The sequence below is a fragment of the Myodes glareolus genome, chromosome 20, assembly GCF_982192425.1.
Source record: "Myodes glareolus chromosome 20, mMyoGla1.1, whole genome shotgun sequence".
Classification (NCBI taxonomy): domain Eukaryota; kingdom Metazoa; phylum Chordata; class Mammalia; order Rodentia; family Cricetidae; genus Myodes; species Myodes glareolus.
In genome coordinates this window covers 25,417,608-25,430,419 of record NC_142045.1, presented here as the reverse complement: position 1 = coordinate 25,430,419, position 12,812 = coordinate 25,417,608, and positions in this window count along the sequence as shown.

The following is a 12,812-nucleotide window of genomic DNA, read 5'->3' as shown; positions in this document are numbered from 1 at the left end:
TTTTAAAAGTTTACTTTTCATTTTACATACCAATTCCAGTTACCCTTCTCCCACTCCCATTTCCCCCCTTCCCATCCCCTATCCACTCCTCAGTGGGGGTAAGGTCTTTATTGGGGAGTCAACAAGATCTGGGATACCAACTTGAGGCAGGAGTGCCCCTCCCGTAACAAGGCTGAGTAATGGGCTCCAAAAAGTAGGTTCATGAACCTGGGATATCCTCCTGGTGCAACTGCCAGCTCCCCACAACAGATCAAGTCACATAACTGTCACTCACATTCAGAGGATTTAGTTAGGTTCCATGCATGTTTCTCAGCTGTCAGTCCATAGTCCGTGAGCTCCCACTAGCTCAGGTCAGCTGCCTCTGTGGTTTTCCCCATCATGGTTTTGACCCTCATTGCCCATATGATCCGTCCTCTGCCCTATCTTCAACTGAACTCCAGGATTTCAGCCCATTGCTTGGCTGTGGATCTCTGCATCTGCTTCCATCAGTTACTCTAGTAGGTTCTATGATGACAATTAGGATAGTCATTAATCTGATTAAAGGGGAAGGCCTTTTCAGACACCTTCTCCACTATTGCTAGGAGTCTTAGCCAAGGACAGTCAAGCTACAACCTACAATCCCAGAGAAGCTAGGTAAAAATGGGGATCCTTAAGGGGGACACACTTGGAGGGCCCCAGGCAGAAAAATAGTTGAGATTTCCTGGGTAAACTGGGAGGTGGGGTAGAACAGAGAGGATAAGGAATGGGAACATGAGGGATCAAGAAGACCGAGTTGGGAGTGGGGTGGAGGGGAAGAGCAATGAAAGAGATGTCTTGATAGAGGGAGCTATCATGGGGTAAGGAAGACGCCTGGTGTTGAAGAACTTCTCAGGAATCCCCAAGAACACAACTGTGGGGATTGCCGTTCCACGCCACCCACCTCCCACGAGTTCTACATTGTCCTAGGGGTTAAAACACAAGATGCACACACACAGATACAGAGTTCCGAGTCATCCTCAAGAAGAGAATGCCCAATTTATTCAACTAAATCCAGAGTTAAATACTTTTGGCCCCAGTAAAGAAAAACTCCTCCCACCCAGAGGGGGCTGGGGAAACTGGCGTTTTGTGGGAGCTTCTCCCCAGGCAGGTGGTCGAGAGTTCAAGGCAATGTCAGACAGGTAAGATGGGCCTTGGAGCCTGAGCTTCTTCCAGGCAGGTTGAGAAATTACCATTTCAAAGTAAAATAGACCCCTCAGGCTAATGTACCAGGCTTAGCTGGTAAGCATAAACATTACTTGCATCCTGTGTTTTGGCCTCAAGGAACAGGGAGGACAGGGCCTTACACACAACTCTTAATGGGATATCTCCATCAAATTTCTCCCCTCATAGTTCATGGAAATCCATGGAGAAAGAGCTGAAGGAGGGAGGGAGACATAATGAACTGAGGACACCAGGAGAACGAGGCCTTCTAAAACAGTCGAATAAAGTTTATAAGAACTTACAAGACTGAATTAGCAAGCACAGGGCCTACATGGGTCTGAACCAGGTCCTCCGCACACACTATAGCTTTCAGTGTAGTACATTTATGGGATTACCGAGTTTATGAACTCGTCGGTCCTTGACTCTTGTGCCTGTTCTTAGGGGCCTTTTATTTTTCTGCTGGCTTTTCTTGTTGAACTTCAATATGATGTATTTTATTTTCTCATGTTCTATTGTTATTTGTTAGAAACCTGTTCATCTCTAATGAGAGATACAAAAGGAGTGGATACAGATAGGAGAGTAAGTGTGGAAGTAGAGGGAGGGAAACCTTAATTCACAGGATATTGTATAAGAAAAGAATCTATGTTTAATAAAAGGAGGGAGTGCAAATGTATATATTTACACTTAAAAAATGAGAGAAATATGTGTTTTTCTGTGTCTTGCCACTCTGAAGTTTAAAATGTTTCCAGACCTAAATTCTTTGTTTCTTGTTTTCAGCGATATATACTCTCCCTACTTATTAAAAACAAGTTATTTTCTCATATAATATATTAAGACTATGATTTTCCCTTCCTCTAATCTTCCCAAGTCATCTCCAACTGCCCTCTCTTGTGTTTCTCACTAGAAAACAAACAGGATCCTAAGGGATATAAATAAAACATAATAAGATAAAGAAAAAAAAACCGAACACAGTGAAATTGGACAAAACAAGCAAACAGGAGGAAAAGAGTCCAAGAAAAAAGGAAAAGAATAAAAAACCCATTCATTTCCAAACTCAGGAATCCCCTAAAAATACTGTTGTAAGTCATAATATATACACAGAAGATGTAACATTCCTTTGTAGGCCCTGTGCATGCAGCTTCAGTCTCTGAGTTCCTATGAACTTTTCTCACGTTGATTTACATGGTCTAGTTTCCTTGGTGTCCTCCATCCCTTCCAGCTCTTAGACTCTTTCTGCCTCCTCTTCTGAAAGGTTCCCTGAGGCCCAAGGCAAGGGATTTGATGGAGAGACTATTATGAAATTTATTATTTCCCTTATTTCTTTTGTAGTTCATTTGTTATTTGAATATGGGAGGGCTTTATTAGAGTTACTTTTGTATCCAATTATTTGGCTGAAAGTGTTTATCTGCTGCAGGAGTTTCCCAGTGAAATTCTTAGTGTCACCTATTTATCATATCTGCAAATAATGATACTTCGCCTTCTTCCTTTCTGATTTGTATTCTCTTGATCTCCATCAGTCGTCTCATTACTCTAACAAAGACTTTAAGTACTGTATTGAATAGTATGGAGAGACTGGACAATATTGTCCTGAAAGTGATTTTAGTAAAATTGCTTTGAGTTTCTCTCCATTCAAGATTTGGTTGTGTGCTTGCTGTGAACGGCCTTTATTATGTTTAGATATGTCTCTTGAATTCCTAATCTTTCCAGGACTTTTATCATGAAGGAGTATTTGATTTTGGCAAAGTCCCTTTCTGCATCTAATGAGATGATCATATGTTCTTTGTCTTTCATTTTGTTTATAAGGTGGATTACAATGATCTATTTCCATATATTGAACCAACCATCTTTGAATCTATGGTATGAAGCCTACTTCATCATATGATACTGATTTTTTTCACCATAGCAAGCAGTGTGTATTGAGAAATTATCCATTTCTTTAAGCTTTTTCAAGGTGGTAGAGTATAGATATTTAAGCTATGTTCTTATGATTCTCTGGATTTTTTGTTATGCCCCCCCTCATTTCATTTCTAATTTTGTTAATTTGAATATCCTCTCTCTGCTTTTAGTAGTTTGGTAAGAGCTTGTCAGTATTATTGATTTTCTCAAATAACCCACTCTTTGTTTCATTGATTTTTTTCTGTTTTTTTTGTTCATTTCTACTTTATTGAATTCAGTCCTGAGTTTGATTATTTCTTGCTATCTACTCCACTTGGGTATGACTTTTTTCTTTTTGTTCTAGAGCGTTCAGGTAAGCTTTTAAGTTTCTAGTATGAGACCTCTCAAAATTTTTTATGTAGGCGCTTAGTGGATTTAGCTCTTAGAAAATCCTTCTTTGTGTCCCATAACTTTGGGTGTGCTGTGGATTCATTTTGCTTCCATGTTAGAAAGACTTTGATTTCTTTACTAATTTCTTTTTTGACCCATTTTCACTCATTAGAGAGTTTTAGTTTCCTTGATATTTCAAACATTCTGCTGTTTCTGTTACTGATGATTTACAGCTTAAGTTCGTGGTGGTCAGAGAGGATGCAAGATGTTATTTCAATATTCCTACATCTGCTGAGACTTGCTTTGTGTCTGCGTATGAGTTCAGTTTTGGAGAAAGTTTCATGAGGTGCTGAGAAGAAGGTATATTATTTTTATTCTTTTGTGTTTCAGTGAAATATTCAGTAAATATCTGTTAGGTCCTTTTGATTTAAAATGTTGAGCAGATCCAGCAATTTCTTTTTAATTTTTGTCTTAATGACCTGTTTATTTTCTAGAGTATGGAACTAAAGTCCCCCGCTATCAATGTGTGAGGGTCGATATGTGATTTAAGCTGTGGTATTGTTTTGTTTAAGAACTTGACTTTGGGGCATAGATGCTGAAATTACATTGTCCTCTTGGTGGGCTTTTTTCATTTCTTAGATACCACAGAAGGATGAATCTTGCTTTTGCATCCATTCTGTTAGTCTGCATCTTTTATTGGCAGGGACCATTGATATTGAGTGATACCAATAACCAAGGATTGTTGATTTCTGTTATTTTGGATGTGTGTGTGTGTGTGTGTGTGTTCTTACCCTCTTTTGATTTTTCTGGTCTGGAATAATTTATTTCTTGTGTTTACTTGGGTGTACTTAGCCTCTTTAAGTTGAAGTTTTCTTTCCAGCACCATCTGCAGGAATACATTTTTAAAAAGATATTCCTTAAACTTGGCTTATTTTTCCCATTTATTGTAATTGAAAGTTTTGAAAGTTTTGCTGGGTATAGGAATCTGTCCTGCTGTCTTCTATAAGAGAAGATATTCCACCTCTTCAGGCCCTTCTACCTTTTAAAGTCTCTGTCGAGAAGTTAGATTAAGTCTAATTATTCTTCTTTTATATGTTACTTTCCCCTTCCACCTTTTAATATTCTTTCTTTATTTTATACATTTAGTGTTTTGATTTTTATGTGCCAAGGGGACTTTGTTTTCTCTTCTGATCTATATGCTATTTTGCTTTCTTCTTTACAGCCATTTTCTCCTTTAGATTTTTAAAACTTTCTTTATGATTTTGTTGAAAATATTTTCTATGCCTTAGATCTGGTTTTCCTCTCTTTCTTCTATTTCTATTTTTCTAACATTTGGTCTTTTTTTTTACAGTGTCTTAAACTTCCTTGATGCTTTGTGCCAGGAATTCTTCAATTTATTCTTATTCTTTCACCAAATTACCTGCTTCTTCTACCATGTGTTCAGTTCCTGAGACTCTCTCTTCCATCTTTTGTATTCTGTTGGTGAATCTTGCCTCTGAAGTCTTGTCAAAGTTCCTAAATTTTTCATTTCCTGAAATCACTTTATAGGCATAATCTTCATTAATTGTATTTCCGATTTTAGATTCTGTTTTATTCATTTTTTCTTTATGGTTGCTTGTATTTTATTAGAATTTTTTGAGGAATTTATCCCTTTCCTCTTTAAGACCTATGTCATATTCATAAAGGTTGTTTTAAGGTCTTTTTCTAGTGCTTCAGCTATGTTGGAATAATCATGGCCTGCTCTGGTAGGGTTGCTGGACTCTAGTAGACATGTTGTCTTTCCTGGTATTAGCTGTATTTCTATACTATCATCTAGACCTTTGGATTTGGGGAAATTGCAGTTCTTGGTGCTGTTATCTGGTCCTTTCTTTGTTGGGTGGAGCTTTTCTTCCTTGGTTTCTGCTGTCATCTCTGGTTCTTAGGAGAGTGTGGTGGTTAGATGCTACTTGATGAAGGTCTGTGATCCTGCTAGGTGTGACCACTGTTTTTCTGGCTGGAGTCCTGTCCTAAATTTTTATCCTAAACTGTCTGTTAGAAAAGAACTGTTAAATTTTAAATCTTGAATTTAGAGGCAACCTTGTGTACTCTTTCAGATTTTATGCAAACTTATGCCTGGGAAAATGCATAATCCCCTTTCACGGTTTGAATCCAAGCATTTTCATATTAAAATAGGCACATTAACTCACATACCAGTAATAGAGACCCTGAGGTACTCATTGGATCACAGTCACAGGATAAATACTAAAGTCAAAGGAAGCAGACGTGGTCAGCCACTTTGTAGACATCTGGTTACCCACTGGCCTCTCCCATGCACAGCCACATTCCCGGAGCCTTAAACATGTCCTGTTTTGTGGTGACATCCACTTGTTTATATAATACAACAAATTGTGAAAAGTATATAATCAACTACCTATACTTCAAGCTTTGCACAAATATTGTCCAGTTCAAATAAAAGTCAAAAACAGATATTTAATTTTTCTATTAGCCTGGAAACAGAAACTGGTGATGGCATGTGCTAAAACATCTTTGCAATGATTCTAATCCATTAAAAATTTTATATCTTTTATCTCAACGAAAATTATGAACATTGTGTAGGAAATGTTATCTTTCAATATCCCGTTTTACAAACCCGGCATATATTTGATACTAACAAGTTGAATTGAGTGCTGAGCTCATCTCGGTTCAGACAGTAACATATCAGGTGTCCCACAGTCCTTGTGGGAAGCATCTGGGACAATGGACAGTCACGTGCCTCTTTGTCACTTATCTTTTGGTTTCTGTCCTAAAAGAAAATAGTAAAATAATTATTAAGTACAAGAATTCTTTAACATGATATTAATAAGCAAGTGACAGACTATTTTAATAGCAGGATGTTACAATAGAGCATTTAGAACATTTTCTTACCTGAGGCCACATTGGCCTCTGAGGATCAAGCCGCTTCCGGATCATACAGACCTGGGAGGTCTATGCTCTTACCAGGGTCCATAGGGTTTTCTGGACCTGCATGGCTGTGGAGGGCCTTGTTTGGGTCTGTGACCCTATCTACTGCAGCCAGGGTCTACATTTATGTTCACGGCTCTGGTTGTCACTGAAGGTAGATAGAATGCCTAGCATTTGGGCTGCTACCTGGAGACATGTTGGTGTTTGAGGGCCACACCACCACTGATGCCTATTTGGGCAATCTGCAATGCCAACTAGAGCCATTATGACATCTGGTTCAGGATGCTTTCAAGGACCATGTATGCATCCCGGTCCTACTGCCTCCTGAGTCTGTGTTGATGTCTATGGCCTACATTGCCACCAAAGGCTACAAGGAGGCCCAAGGATCTGAGCTGCCACCTCTGGCCATGTTGGTGTCAGGAGTCTGTGCTGCTGCCTGGCCCACACAAACCTGAGTGACATCAGCTGCCACCCAGGGCCATGGCATCCTACAAGCTTGGGCTGTAGCGAGAGCCATGTCTGAGTCTGTAGTCAGGGTCTGTTTTGATTTCTGAGGTTTGTGTTCACTGAAAGCAGTGAGGATGGGACTGCACAGAGTAGGCCTCACCTCTCACTGGCTGCAGCCCTGGGGAGAACTGGCCTGTGCAACTTGCCTGGATAACATATTAGAGTTGCTCCTGTTGGCAGGGGTGCAGGTGAGCCAGCCCTGAGAGCATGAGAGTGGGGGAGGGAGCCCCACTGTGTGTCCTGTGGTGGCAGGGATGAGCAAGGGATACCTCCCTTGTCCCTTGTCCCGAGTCACCTATTTCAGGAGCGAAAAGCTGACCTCAGGGTTAGCAGAGTGGGGGGATCTGCCCCTGCCCCTGCCCCTCAAGGATTGCAGCACTCAAGAGAGTGGGCCCTGGGCCTCTGCTGGCCAGCACAGTAGAGCCGACCGACCCTGTTGACAAGGGTGTAAGTAATCCGCGCTGAGACAATGGGTAGGAGATCTGGCCCTATTTCTCATAAGCTATATGGGGGAGTGGGCGAGAAATAAGAGGCTTCTCCCTTCCCCACCTCTTGCCGCCTGTGGCAGTTGGGAGAGCCGGCCCTGAGGTCAGGAGAGCAGGAGAATTGGCACTCTCTGGGCAGCACAATCAAACTGACCCTCTTGGCAGCGGTACAGGTGAGCAGGTCCTGAGTGTTGGAGAACAGCAGAGTTGACCCTGCTACACTCCAGCCGTCACGCTGAGATGTTTTTCTTTTGTCTTTGTTTTTGTTTGTGTGTGTCTGTGTTGTTGTCGCTTGTTTGTTGACTATACTTTTAATTTTGCTTTGTTCTGGTAGAATTGTCAAAGGGGCAGAAGGAGATAAGGTGACATGTGGGATTGGGATGCATGAAGTGAAATTCAGAATTAATAAAAAGTTAAAAAAGAATAGTCTTTCTGACATCTTAGCCTTGTTTTGTCTTATGCTGCTATATTTTATTGCTATCCCTTAGAAGCTGTTTTGTTTTTGTTGTTGTTATAATGAGAGAGAGGAAGGGGCTGGATCTAGATGGGAGGGGAGGCGTAGAGGAAGTAGGAGTGGAGGGAGAGAAAAGCATAAATAGGTATACTATGTGAGAAAAAAATCTATTTTCAATAAAAGGATAAAATGTAACTTAAAAATAGGTATGTGTCACTAATACTTCTTTACAAAAAATTCATATACATAAAAGATATCAAGGAGGTATACCATTTCCTAGGGTAGGGGCAAGGGGATTAGAAAAGATAGTGAAGAGCGTAAAGACACACATAAAAATAATTATAAAACAGAAACAGAGGATGGTACCAGGAGAAAGTTCCAGTGAACACTGAAATTTGCCCATGTTTAATTTTTCAGACAGTTTTATACCCTAATACAACAGGGGGAAGAAGACAAAAGACTGCTGTAATATGATACAAAGGACACTAGAACAGTTCCTTGCTTCAATACTTGAGACATCAAGTCATTAATTCCTGAGAAAAGCTTTCTGTTGTGTAGGCAGTGAATTCGCCCTAGACCAAGTATTCTGAAGGCAGCCACTCTCTAGGTTAAATCTCATAATTCAAAAGAAGGAGTTAGAAGTATGCCTAAATCCTCTGAACTTGGTCAAGGTGGAGTAGCTCTACCTGTCTGGGCCATCTTAAAGTCTAAAGCACAAAGCAACCACACCCTAGGTAAGGGTGTGTAGACATACTTGTTGTCAATGACTTTGAGCAAGTTAAAACTCTCTGACCTTCAAAGAAGAAATTGGCTCACATTTTTTGGGATTCAAAAAAGAAATGAGTATATTTTCAATATAGTATGTAACTAAATTACTGTTTTCACAATATATATTGACACATCATGTTGTTTTCAATATATTCAAGTACCTCCAAATAAAGTAAGTCCAATTCTACAATGTAAGCCATATTTTTGTTATTTCTATATTTTAGAACTCTCTCTCTTTCTCTCTCTCTCTCTCTCTCTCTCTCTCACACACACACACACACACACATACACACACATACACACACACATCTGTAAGCACACTGCTTAATCTTCTGTGCTTGGGTTTCCTCTTCTATATTAGAGCAGGACTATATTACCTACTTCATTGAAAGATTGGTGTGTTAGTGCAACATGCCTACAAACCACAGCACAGTGGTAGAAGAAGCAAAGGTTATGCAAGTGATGGGGTTGTTGTTGTTACTACTACCTATGTAGAAGAGTGATTCTCAATGTGTCTTCTCTGGGCCATCAGCAGCATCTTCAAGTCTGCTACTCATGTGGAACTATTGAACAAGAGCTTTCAACCAGACTGTGCCATATTAACAAGATGCTCAGATAGTTCTGTTGTTCACAGTAGAACATGGGAAGCTACAGATGAAAGAGAGACTGCATAAATGACAGGCACAGCATCCAGGAACTGAAACTCATGCCATAATTTTCAAAGGAGAAAAATTAGGAAAAACAGATTAGGAACTGTGATGTAGAAATTTAAAAAAAAAAAACAACAACAGTAAAAGAACATTTAATATAATGACCAAGTTGAAGCTCAAGGTATTCTAACAATGACAGTCGATTTCAAGTTTAATAATTTATCAACGGCAAGACAAATTCATTGGGGCAGAAATAAAAAGAAAGCAAAGGCGAAAATAAATGTTGCATCCTGGGAACATTTTGTGGATTCAGAAACCTCCTTGGCGAACACCTTACATATGTTGGGCAAGTGGATATGGCCTCTCAGCTGAGAGAAAACTCTAAAGCAGGTGATTTTCTCCTTGTTTGGTAAATGGAAATGGAGATCTGAGGAAACTCAAGCTGGCCTCTACCTACAGGCAAGGAGATGGCATGACTTAAAGTATCTGACTATAAAAAGCATGACTGAAGTATTGTTAATAAAACTCTTGTCCCACATAAGTAAATGCACACACAATACAAGTTGCTAGCATCCAAACAGTAGTGTTGGTGTAGCTAGCTAGCATTACTAAATGCCAGCTTCTGTCCTGACACAGTTACCCTAACCACCACCATACTTCACAAGCACGTAATCGCATGAACAACTCAGTTACTTGTCCAAATCCCTCAAACTAGAAACAGCTGAATTCTACTTGTGCATAAGAAATATCACTTTTGAAGCTAAGTGGCTACTAATTGCACTGAAGCATACTGCCCAATTAACTTGGCAGTTGGAACAGAAACGGGTGGGAGGTACTTAATGGCCAATAAAAGAATCAGTTGCCCAGCAAAGAACTGAAAAATAAATTTTCAAATGATGGCCAACTTTTTATCAACACAGAAGTGTATTCATTAATGGTTCTTTTGGAAAGCAACAACTGTTCAAAATCATAATTGATAAATTGACTACTTAAAGCTATAACAAATTTGAATATGAAGAAACATGATTTTTGAAAAACAGTATGGATGAAACTAATAAATCTCAAGGATATCTTCATGTAATCGTATATAATATTTTTCCACATCCTCAGGCAGTGATGTGGAAGTTTAATGGGAAAAGTCAATTTTTTCAGTTAGTTGGTTTTCGGGTCATTTTCACACATTTCATCCATTTTATCTGTTTCAAGTCTCTGGGTAATTACAGCCAGATCGCCTTTTGTGCAACAAATCAATCATATTGAATCTTGTCATTCTCAGTCGCCGTCCCAAAGCTGCTAACAAGCTTGAGGGAATCAGGACAGAGAAGGGTGTCAGGACACCCTGTGGACAGCAGGAGTTCGGCTGTCTCTGACCTTGGATGTCACAGGATAGCCAGTATTCAAAGGCTGGACCTGCATCAGCCTCTCAGCCTGGTACCCTTTCCAGGGCTCACCTAAACCTTCTGATGCTCTCACTACTACGGTCTTGTTTTCCCTCTCACTCCCCAGCAGATTCTAGCTACAGGTTATTGCTTTAATTTATTCCCACTCTGCCCATGGTGAACTATCTTGAGGGCATCAGCCAAGTTGTGGAAGGCCTCAGCAGCTGAATTGCCTTCCGTCAATGAGGTTTCAGACACTTGTGCCACTTAAAGCTTAAAGCTGTTGTTGGCCCTGTAGGCTAGATCTGGGAGTTTGATGCTTTTGCAGTATCCACATCCCAGTTTCTCCAATATTAGCATCTACATCCAGAGCAAAGACCTTTCAGATAACAACAACAACAACAAATAATAATAATAATAATTTATTTCACTCCACATAAAATGGTGGGCTATAGAGCAATATGTGGGAACTTATAAGAAATCAGAATCTGATGTGGGATTCCCCTTTGTATGCTATGAATACCACTGGCTAATAAAGAATCACCTTGCATCATAGGGCAAGGTGGGAATTCCAAGCAGATAGAGGAGGAGAAAGTAGGCAGAGTCAAAGAGATGCCATACAACTGCCGAGAGGAAACAGACGTGCCCTGGAACCTTGCTCATAAATCACAAGCCTTGTGGTATAATATAGAATAATAGAAATGGGTTAATTTAAGATATAAGAGCTAGCTAGAAATACGCTTAAGCTATTGGCCAAACAGCATTGCAATTGATATAGTTTTTGTGTGGTTATTTCGGGCCTGGGAAGCCAAAAAATGAATGAGCAGCCATCTGACTACAAGAATCCCAGACTCTTGTACCCTAAGAAACTGTCCATATACCCACGCTCTTGCACCCTAAGAAATTATCCCTTTAACTACTCTCTACCAGACAAGGATGAAGAAAGTGCTTATGACCTAATAAGCTTTTCTCCCCACAACATCAGATTCTCCCTCATCTGGCACAATTTAATTACGTATATTTATTTAATTATGGTGTGTGTGTGCATATATGTATGTGTTTGTGCATGTGAGTGTGTGTATGTATGTCTGTGCAAGTGTGTGTGCATGTGCATATGTCTGTATGTGTTTATGTGTATATGCATGTGAGTGTGCATGTATGTGTGTCTGTGGAAGTGTGTGTGCACATATGAGTGCATGTGTGTGTGTATGTGTATGTATGTGCACCTATGTGGTGATACATGCCACGGTGTGCACTTGTGCAGGTCAGCAGAACATTTGTCAGAGTCAGTGTTCTCCTTTTATCACGTAATCCTAGGGACTGAACTCAGGTTGTCAGGCCTTGGCAGGAGATACCTCTACATTCTGAGTTATCTCTCTGGCCCAACACTGAGCTCTAAACCACTGTTAAGTTCTGTCTTCTTTTCAAATGTACATTGTCCCTTTTCCAGAAGTACCAAGAGTCTTCTGTTTTGTGTTGTTCTATGTGAGCAAATTGCACTTGATGATTAATAATAAATTCTCTAGCATTATCAGTAAATGCAACAGCAGTTGAAGAAAAGAAAAGTCAGTTTAAGGAACAGAGTTACTTTTACTAAGTAGCCTCATTTTCCATCTATGTGACTAATCTATTAGTATTTCTAATAATCATGTCTAGTAATGTGTCCCGCGCTACCGTCTCGCCAGCAAGAACCACACGGAACACTAGGATCCTTCTGCAGAATAGCTTTATGTCTCTTGGGAGCAGAGCATAAGCCAACACGGCCGTGGGGACCCAGATAAGATGGAACCCATCCCTTATAAAGGAAACAGACCCTGCCCTGGACGTGTCATTCCCGGATTGGCTGACTGCTCCCAGTCCCAGGTGAAACCTCGGGAGTAGGCAGGGACGCAGCGGTAGAGAGTTACAAAGCACGTGCGCTGAGATTAAAGGCGTGTGCCGCCACACCTTGGGGTCACAGAGGTCAATCTCTACCTTTGTTCCTAGAAGCAATGGAGAATGTGGTCCGGCCCTCCACAGTAATGAGACTTTTGGTGCGGGAGAATTGTCTGTATTCTGTCAATCATGTTTTAAATAAACGCTGATTGGCCAGGCAGAAGGTATAGGCGGGAAAACCAGACAGGAAGAGGAAATGATACAAGGAGAGCAGGAGAATTCTGGGGAGGAGGAAGTTGATTCCTCCCAC